The following is a 14,681-nucleotide window of genomic DNA, read 5'->3' as shown; positions in this document are numbered from 1 at the left end:
CCCGGAGTTTACTGAAACTCATGTCCATAGAGTCGGTGATGCCATCCAACACTGTTACATCGTCATTATTTACAAAACGAGGGACGAGAGAGTCTGAATACACCATCTCGGCTAATTTTCTCTCTCCCCACACCATGTTTTAAAAAAAAATCCTCAGGGTACATGCCTAGGAGTGGGATTGCTGGGTCATATGGCGGTTTTATTCCTAGTTTCTTAAGGAATCTCCATACCATCTTCCATAGTGGCTGTATCAATTTACATTCCCACCGAAAGTGCAAAGAGTGTTCCCTTTTCTCCACACCCTTTTCAGCATTTATCGTTTGTAGACTTTTTGATGAGGAAATCAAAATTGAAAGAGACACATATACCCCATTATTTATTGCAGCACTATTTATGATAGCTAGAACATAGAAGCAACCTAGATGTCCCTTGACAGATGAATGGATAAAGAAGTTGTGGTATATATACACAATGGAATATTACTCAGCCATAAAAAGGAACCCATTTGAGTCAGTTCTAATGAGGTGGATGAACCTAGAACCTATTATATAGAGTGAAGTGAGTCAGAAAGAGAAAGATAAGTACCATATTCTAATACATATATGTGGAATCTAGAAAAATGGTACTAAAGAATTTATTTACAGGGCAACAGTGGAGAAACAGACATAGAGAATAGACTTATGGCCATGGGGAGAGGGGAGGAGAGGGTGAGATGTATGGAAAGAGTAACATGGAAACTCACATTACCATATGTAAAATAGATAGCCAACGGGAATTTGCTGTATGGCTCAGGAAACTCAAACAGGGGCCCTGTATTAGCCAGAGGGGTCAGATGGGGAGGGAGACAGGAGGGAGGTTCAAAAGAGAGGGCATATATGTACACCTTTGGCTGATTCATGTTGAGGTTTGACAGAAAACAGAAAAATTCTGTAAAGCAATTATCCTTCAATAAAAAATACATTTTTAAAAAATCTTGTTTTATTTTAACCTAAATTTAAGAAAATCATGAATAGCTGTGAAATATTACCAATTACTTTCTCAACATCTACTATAATTACCAGGTATATTGTTTCTTTTACAAACTAATAATATGTTTACCTTTAACAAGCTGTGTGTGTGTGTGCTGAGTCACTTCAGTTGTGTCCAACTCTGCAACTCCACAGACTGTAGCCCACCAGGCTGCTCTGTCCCTGGGATTCTCCAGGCAAGAATACGGGAGTGGGTTGCTGTGTCCTCCTCCAGGGGATCTTCCTGACTCAGGGATCAAATCCATGTCTCTTTACATCTACCTGCATTGGCAGGTGGATTCTTGACCACTAGAGCTACCTGGGAAGCCCTTAACAAGACATTTGTGGGTAATTTATTATAGTTCTTAATATTTAACTATTATGGAACAAATCCCACTTAGTCATCATATATCCTCTTCTATGTACTGTCAGATTTTACTTGCTAATATCTGATTCAGAAATTTTGAACCATTGTTTTGAAGTGAGGAACACTTCACTTTGTGACCTCTCTGGGTTTGTATCAATGCTGCTGCACTTATAAGAATGACTTGGAAGCTTTTCTTCTTTCTCTTCGTTTCTAAACATTTTAAACATTAGAGGAATTATCTGTCAACACAAGTTTTGATGGGATTTACCCAGGGTCAAGAGTGCGAGCTTTCAGCTGTCTTAATTCCTCCCAGTGTTAGATGCCACATCAGCTTTCTACTGCTTCTTTAGTTGGATGTTGTAATTATCATTCTTGCTTTCTTCTGCAAGTTTCCATTGCATCTTGGTTTCAAATTGTTTATGATAAAATCAGACACATTATTTCTCTTTTTTCTCTCCCCTCTAGGGTTATCTCTAACTTCTCTTTCCTAATATTATGTATTTGTTTTTTTTCTTTCTTTCTGGATTATGGCAATTAGTAGGTCATCCTTTTCACTGTGAGATTTTTCACCAAAGAATTTTTTGCATGTATTAATCAATCCTATTGTTTTTCTTTGCCTTAATTCTCAATTTTCTGTTTCTATCATTACTTGGGTTCCTTTGTGCCTTCCTATAATTTCTTGAATTGAATGATTAAACCATTATTTCTATTCTCTCTTTTTTTTTTAAGGAGTAAAAACTTTTTGAGGCAATGTATTTTCCTGATTATAACTATATCTCTACAACACTGACTTTGGTAAGTGAGCATTTTCATCTCTATAATAGGGCAGTTATTCTTCAATTATGGTTTTAAATTTTTAAGTAGTTAGAGATTTTAATTTTTGGCTTTTTTATTGAAGCTGTTTTATTTTTCAGTGTGAGTGTAACTCCTACTTTTATTATTTACTTTTGGCTTTAATGCATTGCATTCAGAGATTGTGGTCTGTGCTATTTCTTTTTTTAATCTACTGAGGTTTCCCTTGTGACCAATATAAGCTCTCTTTTTAAAATGACTAATAAATCTTCTTCCTGATAATATAGAATTTATTATTAGTCTGTTAGGTTATCCTTATTTATTTTTGCCTATCTAATTTCTCAAGGACTAAAATAAGGGCAATGCATTTCCCCTACACTATATTTTCATGAATTTTCTTTTATTTCCTACATTTTAGCTTTACATATTTCTGTAACATCTAGTTATTTCCTAAGGTTTATGTTGTCCTCATGGACTATATTCATCATTGGTTAATCTTTATTATGTGACCTTTGGAAACAGCTTGTGCCACCATTAGATCAGAAGCTCCATCAGAAAAGCATATCTGTTTTGGGTCACTGTTGTATCCCCAGACTTTACTATTGTTTATCAACAGCACTCAAAAAATATCAGTTTTTAAAAAGAAGTTTAAAAAGGGGGGGACAGATGGAGAAGGAAGCGAAGAAAGTAAAAAAAAAAAAATGCATGAGGCCTCACTGAGTATATTTTAATTGCTCTTAACATTATTTAATACAACATTATAATCTCTGTTTTCCCCTGAGTCAGGTCAGTTCAGTCGCTCAGTCTGACTCTTTGCAATCCCATGATCTGCAGCACGCCAGTCTTCCCTGTCCATACCAAATCCCAGACCTTGTTCAAACTCATGTCCATCAAGTCAGTGATGCCATCCAACCATCTCATCTTATGTTATCCCCTTCTCTTCCTGCCTTCCATCTTTCCCAGCATCAGGGTCTTTTCTAATGAGTCAGTTCTTCCCATCAGGTGGCCAAAGTCTTGGAGTTTCAGCTTCAGCATCAGTCCTTTCAATGAATATTCAGAATTGATTTCCTTTAGGATTGACTGGTTGGATCTCCTTGCAGTCCAAGGGACTCTCAAGAGTCTTCCCTAGCACCACAGTTCAAAGGCATTAATTCTTCGGCTATTGGCCTCTTTTATTGTCCAGCTCTCACATCTGTACATAACTACTAAAAAAAACCCATAGCTTTGACTATACAGACCTTTGTAGGCAAAATAATGTCTCTGCTTTTTAATACACTGTCTAGGTCTGTCATTCTTTTCTTCCAAATAAATAGGTGAAATGAATTAAATAACATGTTTCACTTAAACTGACATATCTAAAATATTATAATCTCAATGTATTATAAATATAAAAATTATTAATGAGACATTTCACATTTTTTCACACTAAGCCCTCAAAATCTGGCATATATTTTACTCCCACAGCACAAGTCAACTTAGACTCATCACATTTCAAGTGCTCAATAACCACCTATGGTGAGTGGCTACCTAATTGGACAGCACAATTATAGATCATGGAACACGGAGAAAAGGACAGTGTTCTTTAGGCCCTCCGTCCAAGGCCTTCTACCTCACCGCCCCAGGTTAAGGAGAGCGATATCTCAGCACATCCAGAGTCCTTATAGCACAAACCAGTTAGGAAGTGTTGGGCCGGGTGACTTTTAAGAAGCAGTTCATTAGGACAGTGTTTCTGCAGCCTTAATATGCCCATGAGTTACCTGGGCATCTTTAAAAAATTTATTTCACTGAAGTAGATTTGATTGACAATGTTGTGTTAATTTCTGCTATACAGGAAGGTCATTCAGAGAGCCAAAATATTCACTGTTTTTCATATTCTTTTCCATTATGGTTAATCACAGGATATTGAATATAGTTCCCTGTGCTATATAATAGGACCTTGTTGTTTATCTGTTCTATATAATAGTTTGCATCTGCTAACCCAAAACTATCTTTCTGACTATTCACAAGAGAAGACTCTACACATGGACATCACAAGATGGTCAATACTGAAATCAGATTGATTATATTCTTTGCAGCCAAAGATGGAGAAGCTCTGTAGAGTCAGCAAAAACAGGCCCGGGAGCTGACTGTGGCTCATATGATAAACCCCTTATTGCCAAATTCAGACTTAAATTTAATAAAAGTAGGGAAAACCACTACTTTTTAAGACCACTACTTTTAAAAGACCGTTCAGGTATGACCTAAATCAAATCCCTTACGACTATACAGTGGAAGTGAGAAATAGATTCAAGGGATTAGATCTGATAGAGAGAGTGCCTGAAGAACTATGGACAGAGGTTTGTGACATTGTACAGGAGACAGGGATCAATACCATCCTCAAGAAAAAGAAATGCAAAAAAGCAAAATGGCTGTCTGAGGAGGCCTTACAAATAGCTGTGAAAAGAAGAGACGCAAAAAGCAAAGGAGAAAAGGGAAGAGATAACCATTTGAATGCAGAGTTCCAAAGAATAGCAAGGAGAGATTAGAAAGCCTTCCTCGGCGATCAATGCAAAGAAATAGAGGAAAACAACAGAATGGGAAAGACTAGAGATCTCTTCAAGAAAATTAGAGATACCTCTTATTTAACTTATATACAGAGTACATCATGAGAAATGCTGGGCTGGATGAAGCACAAGCTAGAATCAAGATTGCCGGGAGAAATATCAATAACCTCAGATATGCAGATGACAACACTCTTATGGCAGAAAGTGAAGAGGAACTAAAGAGCCTCTTGATGAAAGATATGAAAGAGGAGAGTGAAAAAGTTGACTTGAAGCTCAACATTCAGAAAACTAAGATCATGGCATCTGGTCCCATCACTTCATGGCAAATAGATGGGGAAACAGTGGAAACAGTGAGAGACTATTTTTTTGGGCTCCCAAATCACTGCAGATGGTGATTGCAGCCATGAAATTAAAAGATGCTTGCTCCTTGGAAGAAAAGCTTTGACCAACCTAGACAGCATATTAAAAAGCAGAGACATTACTTTGCCAACAAAGGTCTTTCTAATCAAAGCTATGGTTTTTTTCCAGTAGTCATGTATGGATGTGAGAGTTGGACTATAAAGAAAGCTGAGCACCAAAGAACTGATGCTTTTGAACTGTGGTGTTGGAGAAGATTCTTGAGAGTCCCTTGAACTGCAAGGAGATCCAACCAGTCAGTTCTAAAGGAAATCAGTCCTGGGTGTTCATTGGAAGGACTAGTGCTGAAGCTGAAACTCCAATCCTTCGGCCACCTGATACAAAGAACTGACTCACTGGAAAAGACCCTGATGCTGGGAAAGATTGAGGGCAGGAGGAGAAGAAGGGGGTGAGGATGAGATGGTTTGATGGCATCACCAACTCAATGCATAAGAGTTTGAGTAAACTCCGGGAGTTGGTGATGGACAAGGAAGCCTGGTGTGCTGCAGTCCATGGGGTCTCAAAGAGTCGGGCAGGACTGAGCGACTGAACTGAACTGAATTCCAAACCCCCACTCCATCCCTCTCCCTTCCCATCTCCCCCTTGGCAACCACAAGAATGTTCTCTATGTCTGTGAGTCTGTCCGTTTCTTGAATAGGCTCATTTGTGTCATATTTTAGATTCCAGATATAAGGGATGTCATGCGGAATTTTTCTTTCTCTTTCTGACTTACTTCAGTTAGTATGGCATTTTCTAGGTCTATCCATGTTGCTGCAAATGGCCTTATTTCATTATTTTTTATGGCTGAATAGTACTACATTGTATATATGTACCACATCTTCTTTATCCAGTCATCTGCTGATGGACATTTAGGTGTTTTGTACGTTTCGGCTCTTGTGAATAGTGCTGCAATGAACATAGTCTTGCATGTATCTTTTTGATTTAAGGTTTTGTCCAGATATTGGGTGTCTTTTTAAAATGCAGGCTCTGATTCAATAGCTCTGGAGTGCATTCTGTATTTTTAACAAGACCCTAAAGGATGCTGGTCCTCTGAAAACACTTCGTGTAGCAAAGGATTAAGTCATATATTCTGAAGTCTGTCATAATTGTGAGTGTCTTTCTGATATGTTTTCAACTTGCCATCTAAAGCAGTCTAAACCAGTACTATTTAACAGAAATAGAACACTAGGCATATATAGAATGTGGCTATATATTCTTAGGTTTCATTCATTTCATTTTTCCTTTTAGTTCTTTGTTACTGAGTCATTGTCTTCCAAAATCTGATGTTACTGAGATAATTCATTTGGTTAGCCTAATTTACTTTTAATTTTTCTGCCAACATAATGTATCTATTAAATCTCAATAACACCATGTTTATCTTTGTTTTTGTTTTTCTGGAACAAAATAAGACTGAGAATTTTGATCTGCCAATTCAGATGTTCTTTTACTTTGGCAAAGTTTTCATCTAATTCCATATTTCTTCAATTAAAAGATTTTTTTCACATTTGGTGTTTCTCAAATAACTTGTAAGTAACATGTTCAAGCAATAATTTATCACTTACTTTTATTCTCTTGAAAGCTATTTTTAAATCAATGGTGCATCTTGAAATTAATGATAGTTTGAGACCAAAGAAATGCAATGTTTTATATTTATTTTCACTTCCCTTTGGTCTTTCCTTTTTTCCTGGAAAGCCACATGGTTTTGTGCTTTTTGTCTGTTATTTGTCTTCTATCACCGTTACTCTCCTTAACCAGTTTTCTTCCTCTGTCCATATGCTCTGCAATCTGTGAAATTTTTCCCCAAACTGCCCTTCAAGTCAAAGCTCAATTTTCCACAAAGCTGACTTATATCTAGTTGCTTCTAATATGGGTTTTGGTTTTGTAACAGTTTTATTTTCCTTTTGTACTTTTCTTGGCTTTCCTTTTCATTATGTCTTACATTTTTTGACCACTTTTATTGTAAACCTGTTCTCTCTAAAGCCTTAGAGTTCAGAGTAATTTTCTTCTTTTTTTGGAATAATTGTTAATCTCTGTGTGGCATATACCAAATGCTTCTTTCTTTATTGGAAGCAGTTTTGCATAACCACATTGGTGCTTTGGGTATTTTGTACAGGTTTTGAATATGTTTTGGGGGTAAGGGGATGAGGGGCAAGGGGAGTAAAGTTAGGATCCAACAGAAGTTGGTTGTACACATTTCACATTTATGGTTCTCAGCTATTTTGTAGTTTATTGATATTGGGAACAGACATTTTCCTCTCATTATACTTTTAGCTGCTCATTACTACTTTATACAGAAGCTACTGATTTTTTTTTTCTGCATTTATTTTGTCAGCAACGTCAATTAACTCAATCAGTTTTTAATTATTTCTCTTAGCTATGGTCTCTGTGAGTCACTACTACCACTTACCCATAAGACAAAAGAAGATGGTGATGTTAACTATCTCCCCCAAGCACATGCATTCTCAGTCGTGTCCAGCTCTTTGTGACCCCATGGGCTGTAGCCCACCAGGCTCCTCTGTCCATGGGGTTTTCCAGGCCAGAATACTGGAGTGGGTTGCCATTTCCTTCTGCAGGGGATCGTCCCAACTCAGGGATTGACCCTGCCTCTCCTGCACTGGTAGGTGGATTCTTTACCACTCCACCACCTGGGAAGCCCCACCCCAGTTATTAAATGATGAAATTTTGATTTGCAGATGGGCTGCCATCTCTGGGGTCGCACAGAGTCGGACACGACTGAAGTGACTTAGCAGCAGCAGGAGCAGCAGTAGCAGCAGTGAGAGTGAAACTTGCTCAGTTGTGTCCGACTCTTTGTGAGCCTATGGACTATACAGTCCATGGAGTTCTCCAGGCCAGAATACTGGAGTGGGTAGCCGTTCCCTTCTCCAGGGGATCTTCCCAACTCAGGGATCCAACCTAGGTCTCCTGCATTGAAAGCAGATTCTTTACCAACTGAGCTATCAGGGAAGCCCTGATAGGTAGGGTAGACTCTCAAATCATTACACTGTTTGAAACTTTTGACTATGTTACCTCCCTCTTTCCTTTTTTCTTACCTAATTGCAGAGTCATCTTCATTCTCTCATTTCTTCTACAACCTGCTCCCTCTCTAATAGAGATGAACTGAGTAAAGTAAAGCTAAGGTCCAGGGTAGGTCTCTACTAACTGGGCATGTGCTCTTGCCGTCTTAAGCCTCAACTTCCTCATTAATGAAATAGTAATAAACACATCTACTTAAAAAAAAAAAAACTTTCTGGATTACTGCAAGATTTAGATATAATCATTTAATAAACTTCTTCAAGACCTAGACAGAGATATCATTATTATTACAATGTCATGGAAACAATGACAGATTTTATTTTCTTGGGCTCCAAAATCACTGTGGATGGTGATTGCCACCATGAAATTAAAAGACATTCACTCCTTGGAAGAAAAAAGCTGTGACAAACCAAGACAGTGTATTAAAAAGCAGAGACATCACTTTACTGACAATGCTTCATCAAAGCTATGCTTTTTCCAGTGTCATGTATGGATGTGAGAACTGGACCATAAAGAAGGCTGAGCACCAAAGTATTGATGCTTTAGAGCTGTGGTGTTGGAGAAGACTCTTGAGAGTCCCTTGGACTGCAAGGAGATTAAACTGGTCAATCCTAAATATCCTATCAACCCTGAATATTCATTGGAAGGACTGATGCTGAAGCTAAAGCTCCAATAGTTTGGCCACCTGATGCAAAGAGATGATTCACTGGAAAAGACACTGATGCTGGGAAAGATTGAGTGTTAAGAGGAGAACAAGAAGGGGGCAACAGAGGATAAGATGGTTGGATGGCATCACCGACTCAAAGGGGATGTAAGTTTGAGCAAACTCAGGGAGACTGTGAAGGACAGGGAAGCCTGATTTGCTGCAGTGCATGGGGTCATGGAGAGTTGGACATGACTTGGTGACTGAATGATAGCGATCGTGCCCAGAGCATTTCTATTTCAAGGTCTATCTGCTTGACTTGAACATCCTTAAGCCACCTAGTTGCCTAGAAATTTGTTATTACACTTCCTCTCTCACCTTCTATTCTCCAGTGCACTCACAAGTACCCATCACATCCAGTGTCCCTTACTCTTCAAAGAACCATTCTTGTCCAGCATCTGCACTACATAGATTTCTAGTTGCCTACCCATTATCCATTATTGCATCTTTATCAACTGACTCTCTATATCAATGAGTGGGGCAACATGCTCAGCTGCAAAAACACATTTTCAAACCTCCTTTGTCACAAAGATTTGCCAACGAAATATACACAGAAAGTGGATGACCCAGCAGAAAATAGGTCTTCGTGTAGTATAATTATGTCTGCACTACTGATGGAGAAATTAAGGTAACCCATCTTGCCCCAAAACTTGAGGTCTCTCTGACTGTAAAGATGATGCTCTTTCCACTGCCTTCCACTGCCTTTATAAGGCTCCCCTCTCACTATTCAGGTCTCCTTATGTCCCTTATTGTTGAAGGTAATTAGTTAACCATGCTAAGGGAGAAGGCTCAAGGTATCATGTGGGCCCTGCAAATAATGTGAAATTTTACAGTGGCTTTTCAGAGACCTGGTCTTGAATTACAGAATACCCCCTTGAAAAGTCAGAATTCAAACAAGTCAGAAAAATCTAGGGCAGCACCATTAGGCACTAGGGATTGGCAGGACTAACAAAAATGCTGGCAACTGTCACAGGTACTACAAGCTAGCTCTTCCTCCTGAGGTAGATAGGCATGCATCTTGTTTGTATCCGAGGTCCCAGTTCTGCCCAGCCCTTACCTTTTCCTCCTTTGTACCTGCCCAGAGAGGACCTGGGGCTATATCCGACAAGATTGACAGGGGTATCCTAAAAGCAAACTGTGGTGCCATGAAAAGTACACATTCCAAGTGAATTTCTGTCCTTCACTGCTCCAGCCAAAGAGTTCTAGGTAAATATTCCAGGATTCGAAAGTCCTCCCTTTAGGAAGGTGATTTGAACTTGAAGGCGGAAAATCACAACATAAAATAACATGAAAACAAGATATATGTCATAAATCTTATACTTGGTTACAGAAGGATGCTGATTATATGTTCTTTGAGTACTTATGAACAAGTATGACAGGCATGATTCTGAGGAATACAGAAAAGCTTATAGGGCAAACTTTATTTTCAGATACTCATGACATTCCTAGCAATGGCTTAAAATTTTACCAACATTTCCAAAGTTGTTTTCAAAGAGAATTTAGTTCGCCTTTGATATCTGTGAGCAAGCCTTTCAGGTGTTTTAAATTAAAACATGCATACATAATTAATTATATGGTCATCCTATTAAGCATTTTCTCTGCTTTAACATATCAACAGAGTCCAAGTTGTAACCGTACAGCAGGAAGGGACCCCTGCGGTGGTGATACTTTGAAATCATGCTGGCAAGTGCCACCTCAAAACCATACATCCTGCATCCAGAAAACTGAGAAATATATACATTTTTCCAGAGTCTCAGAATGAGTCAATAATGTATTTAGACATAATATTTAAATTAAGCCACCAAAGGTGAAGCAGAAAAACAAACAAACAAACAAAACCCACAACTGAAAGCAAACCATTCACAGAAGCAACATCACTGAATATTTCATAAGTAAGGTTCTCAGCAGTGATGAAGAGACAGACCCATCTACAGAAATTGTTCAGAACCTTGGAGAATGAGGAACCACATGATGTGGATATACCTGGCATCCATATTTGTTTCTAAAAGGCATCCCTAAAGCAACTGATTCCTTTTCAGAATTCCTACGAGGTAGCTAGCTCTGGCATTGGGCTTTTCAGAGAAGGGGACAAATTTTCTCTCTCATTTTGATTCATAAGAAATTTCAGGATACCTATTTATTCTACTTGTAAAATATATTACATAAACTAATACAAAGATCAAAAAATATGTACTGCCAATGTGAATCTCTTTTTCTTAAAAATTTTGTTCAGAACTCACTCACAAACTAAAAATATCTCTTCCAAAATATCTATTCTGGCATTCTGAGTTAACAACAATAATAAAAATTAACTTCAGAAGGAGCACTTAAATGCTAAAAACCAAAATTAAAAAAAGATATGAAACACTACACCAAATTACAAAGATCCTGGTTAAAGAAAAAATACACTAGCAGTTTGAAGATCTTAAGAGCCAGATAACTCCCTCCTTCATTTTGAAGGAAACTTAATTGGAACCTGACACACAGCAGAAATTCAGAGATGTGTGTTAAAGTGGTGGGTGCTGTTTTGAGGAAATTTCAGAGATGGTAGTTCACAGTTTGGGACAGAGTGGCAATTTCTACAAACTATGAGTGTTTCAAAGTTCTTATGATGCAGTACCTGAATCTACCCCAGTAACTAATGCCTTATGGCTCACTGTGCACCCACTGTTGTTTATGTCAGGGTTTTGCATGGGGTAAGGGGCCCAAGTGTTAGACCCAAGTGATCTCTAAGCCAGTGGCTATCAAACTTCTGCAGGGTCAGAATCTCCAGGAGGGCTTGTTAACACACACACTCCTGAGTCCCAGAGATTTAGGCTCAGCAGGTGTGGGGCGGGGCCCTTGAATTTGCGTTTCTAACCAGGTGCCAGGGGATGGAGCTGCTACTTATCCTTGGACGCGTCGAATAGCACTGCTGTTGGATCCTTTTCAATTCAGAGTCTAACCTTTCAGAACCTGGTCTCAGTTTGCAATATTCCTTAGAGTCTGGGATTTGACAGCATCCTACAGGAGCAAAAATTATCAGGATGTACTCACGTCTGCCTACCTGCCCTCGGAGCCCTCCTCCGCCCATTTTATGCCCCAAGCCCCTGCAACCGGCACTCACCAAGCTTTCCCAGGGCCCGGTGCCCCTCGGAACCGCGGGCACGGCCCCTGCTTCCCAAGGGCGGCACTAGCGCCCGGGCGCGGGAACGGCGCGCGGTGGGCAAGTGCGGAGCTGGGTCCCCGCTCTACCGCGGGTGGTACGGAGCGCCCCGCGCCCTGCTGGCCCTTTTAAAACGCGCGGGACTGGTGAACTTGGCTGGGCTCGTCCCGCAGGGGGGGCGGGGGGTGCTGGACTGTTAATTTTTCGTGGGTTTCATGTGAGTGTCCGGAGACTCTCCAGCTGTTGGCTCTCTGCGCAGCTGCCAGCAGCTGTTTCGGAGGAAGCCGGGGATGCCAAAAAAAAAAAAAACTTGAGAAAGCGGTTTCTCAGAAACCCAGGGCAACTTTTATCTGCTGAACTGAGGTCACTGCTGCTACTTGAGCTGAGGACTCGCCATTTGGCTCCAATGGTTTACGGCTTACTCTGTGGTCTCCTCCAAGCCAGCCTGCAGAGAACCAGAGAACATTCCCAGAGAGTCAGAGAGCAGGCGATGGCTGGGGGAGTTGAGGTCCGAGAGGGAGCAGAGAGCAAAGCTGGGCTAAAGGCAGCAGAAGCTCCCCAGCAGCTCCCAACAAGGGCAAGGCCGGGAGGGGGCTGGGAGGAGGGTGGGCAACAGGAGTGAAGACTCCATTTCTCGCAGGGATCCCAATGATGCACTTGAAAACCATTGCCTGTTCTTAGGTGGATGGCGTGTTTGCTTGCTTTTATGTTTTCCATTGATGTGAACCCACGATTGAGATTTTATGGATAAACCTATTCCCAGCTTGAGCAGTCGAGTTCAGTCTATCCCCACATGCTCAGCCTGCCATCTTCTCCGTTGTCCTTGAAAAAATATGGAAATACATAACACTGATGAAAGTTTATTAAAAATGCCAAGTTGTTGTCAGTCACTAAGTCATGTCTGATGCTTTGTGACCCCGTGGACTGCAGGCGGCCAGGCTCCTTTGTCCTCCACAAAGGCCAAGAGGAAAGTTTATTAAAAGGTCAAAAGACCCTTGCTTAGCAAGGGCCATTAGAGCTCCAGGCCTCTCCTGTTCTAGAATACCCTCAGAAGTGAATCAGGAGGTTCCTAGGTGTGTCTCAAAAGGAATGGGGCTGGAAGAATGGAGAGAAGGAAGTGGAAGGAGGGCTGTCAGCACTTTTTCCTTTTATTATTACTTTTTAACAAAGGGAACATAAATTTGTGTAAAACTAATGACTGATTTCATTTTTTTTTTTTTTACTAGTAAGGGGCACAATGATCTTTCTCAGAAGATAGTGTATTTGCTGTAAGCTAGAGCTTACCTTCAAGAAGGAAATGGCAACCAACTCCAGTATTCTTGCCTGCAGAATCCCATGGACAGAGGAGCCCCATGGGCTACAGTCCATGAGGTCTCAAGAGTCGGACATGACTTAGCAACTAAACCACCACCACCCTTCTGGGATCTACTTAGTAGAGTGAGGATCCCAGGGTGTTCTGCACAGGATACCCCAAAATGCTGGGTTTGAACCTAGTCCTGTCCCATGTGGAGGAAAGGTCTCATCCTGGCCCCCAGGGTTCAGAACCCCCTGCCTGCCTCACCTGTGTCCTCTCTCCAGTGGTTTGCCTTTTGTGTGTGTGCTGTGGGGAAGGATGCGCTGGTACTCACTGTCCTTCCCTGACACTGCCCACCAGAATTACGCTGCCAAACATGGCCCAGCTCAGCAGTTCCCCGAGAGATGTGACGAGAACAGGAGCACAATCCAGCAAAAGCAGAATGAGGGCGGGGGGGAAGAGGCCATGTTCTCAAGTATACCACCACCCAGTATCACTGCTAGAAAATAATAAAAGAAAAATCTCAAGGTGCCAAAGAATGGTTTCCCTGGTCAAGCTGTTCTGCATTGTTCATCCTCCCCGGCCCCCAGGACTGATCGTTTAGTATCGACACGTCTCAGATTCTGTCCAGGCTTTGATGAAGGAAAGAGGAGACTGGAAAAGCAAACTTAAAACTCAACATTCAAAAAACTAAAGTCATGTCATCCGATCCATCACTTCATGCCAAATAGATGGGGGGAAATGGAAACAGTGACAGATTTTATTTTCTTGAGCTCTAACATCACTGCGGACAGTGGCCACAGCCATGAAATTAAAAGTTGCTTGTTCTTTGGAAGAAAAGTTATTGACAAACCTAGACAGCATATTAAAAAACAGAGATATTACTTTGCCAACAAAGGTTCATATAGTCAAAACTATGGTTTTTCCTGTAGCTGTGTATGAATGTGTGAGTTGGACCATAAAGAAGGCTGAGCACTGAAGAATTGATGCTTTTGAACTGTGGTATTGGAGAAGATTCTTGAGAGTTCCTTGGACAGCAAGGAGATCCAACCAGTCCATCCTAAAGGAAATCAACCCTGAATATTCACTGGAAAAACTGATGCTTAGGCTGACGCTCCAATACTTTGACCACCTGGTGTGAAGAGTCGGTTCATTGAAAAACACCCTGATGCTGGGAAAGACTGAGGGTAGAAGGAGAAGGGGACGACAGAGGATGAGATGATTGGATGGCATCTTTAACTCAGTAGACATGAGTTTGAGCAACCTCTGAGAGACAGTGAAGGACAGGGAAGCCTGGCGTGATGCAGTCCATGGGGTTCAAAAGAGTTGGACACAACCAAGCAACTGAACAACAAGTGCGCCTCACAAGGGAATCCCAAAGAGTGCCAGGCAGGGCTGGAA

At 40.7% G+C, this 14,681-nt stretch overlaps 1 protein-coding gene across 1 annotated transcript in view; it reads right to left on the bottom strand.

Moving 5' to 3' along the window:
• Positions 1-12,071, bottom strand: part of COL6A5 (collagen type VI alpha 5 chain) — a 153,254-nt gene extending 141,183 nt beyond the window's left edge. Inside the window, exon 1 of the mRNA XM_061167296.1 lies at positions 11,948-12,071. The gene's annotated coding sequence lies outside the window, so the exon portion shown is untranslated. The remainder of the gene's footprint in view (positions 1-11,947) is intronic.
• Between the last annotated feature and the right edge of the window lie 2,610 nt (positions 12,072-14,681).

Source organism: Dama dama, chromosome 19 (assembly GCF_033118175.1).
Source record: "Dama dama isolate Ldn47 chromosome 19, ASM3311817v1, whole genome shotgun sequence".
Lineage (NCBI taxonomy): Eukaryota > Metazoa > Chordata > Mammalia > Artiodactyla > Cervidae > Dama > Dama dama.
The sequence above is the reverse complement of the archived record's forward strand: the minus strand, read 5'-3'. Positions and strand labels throughout refer to the sequence as shown.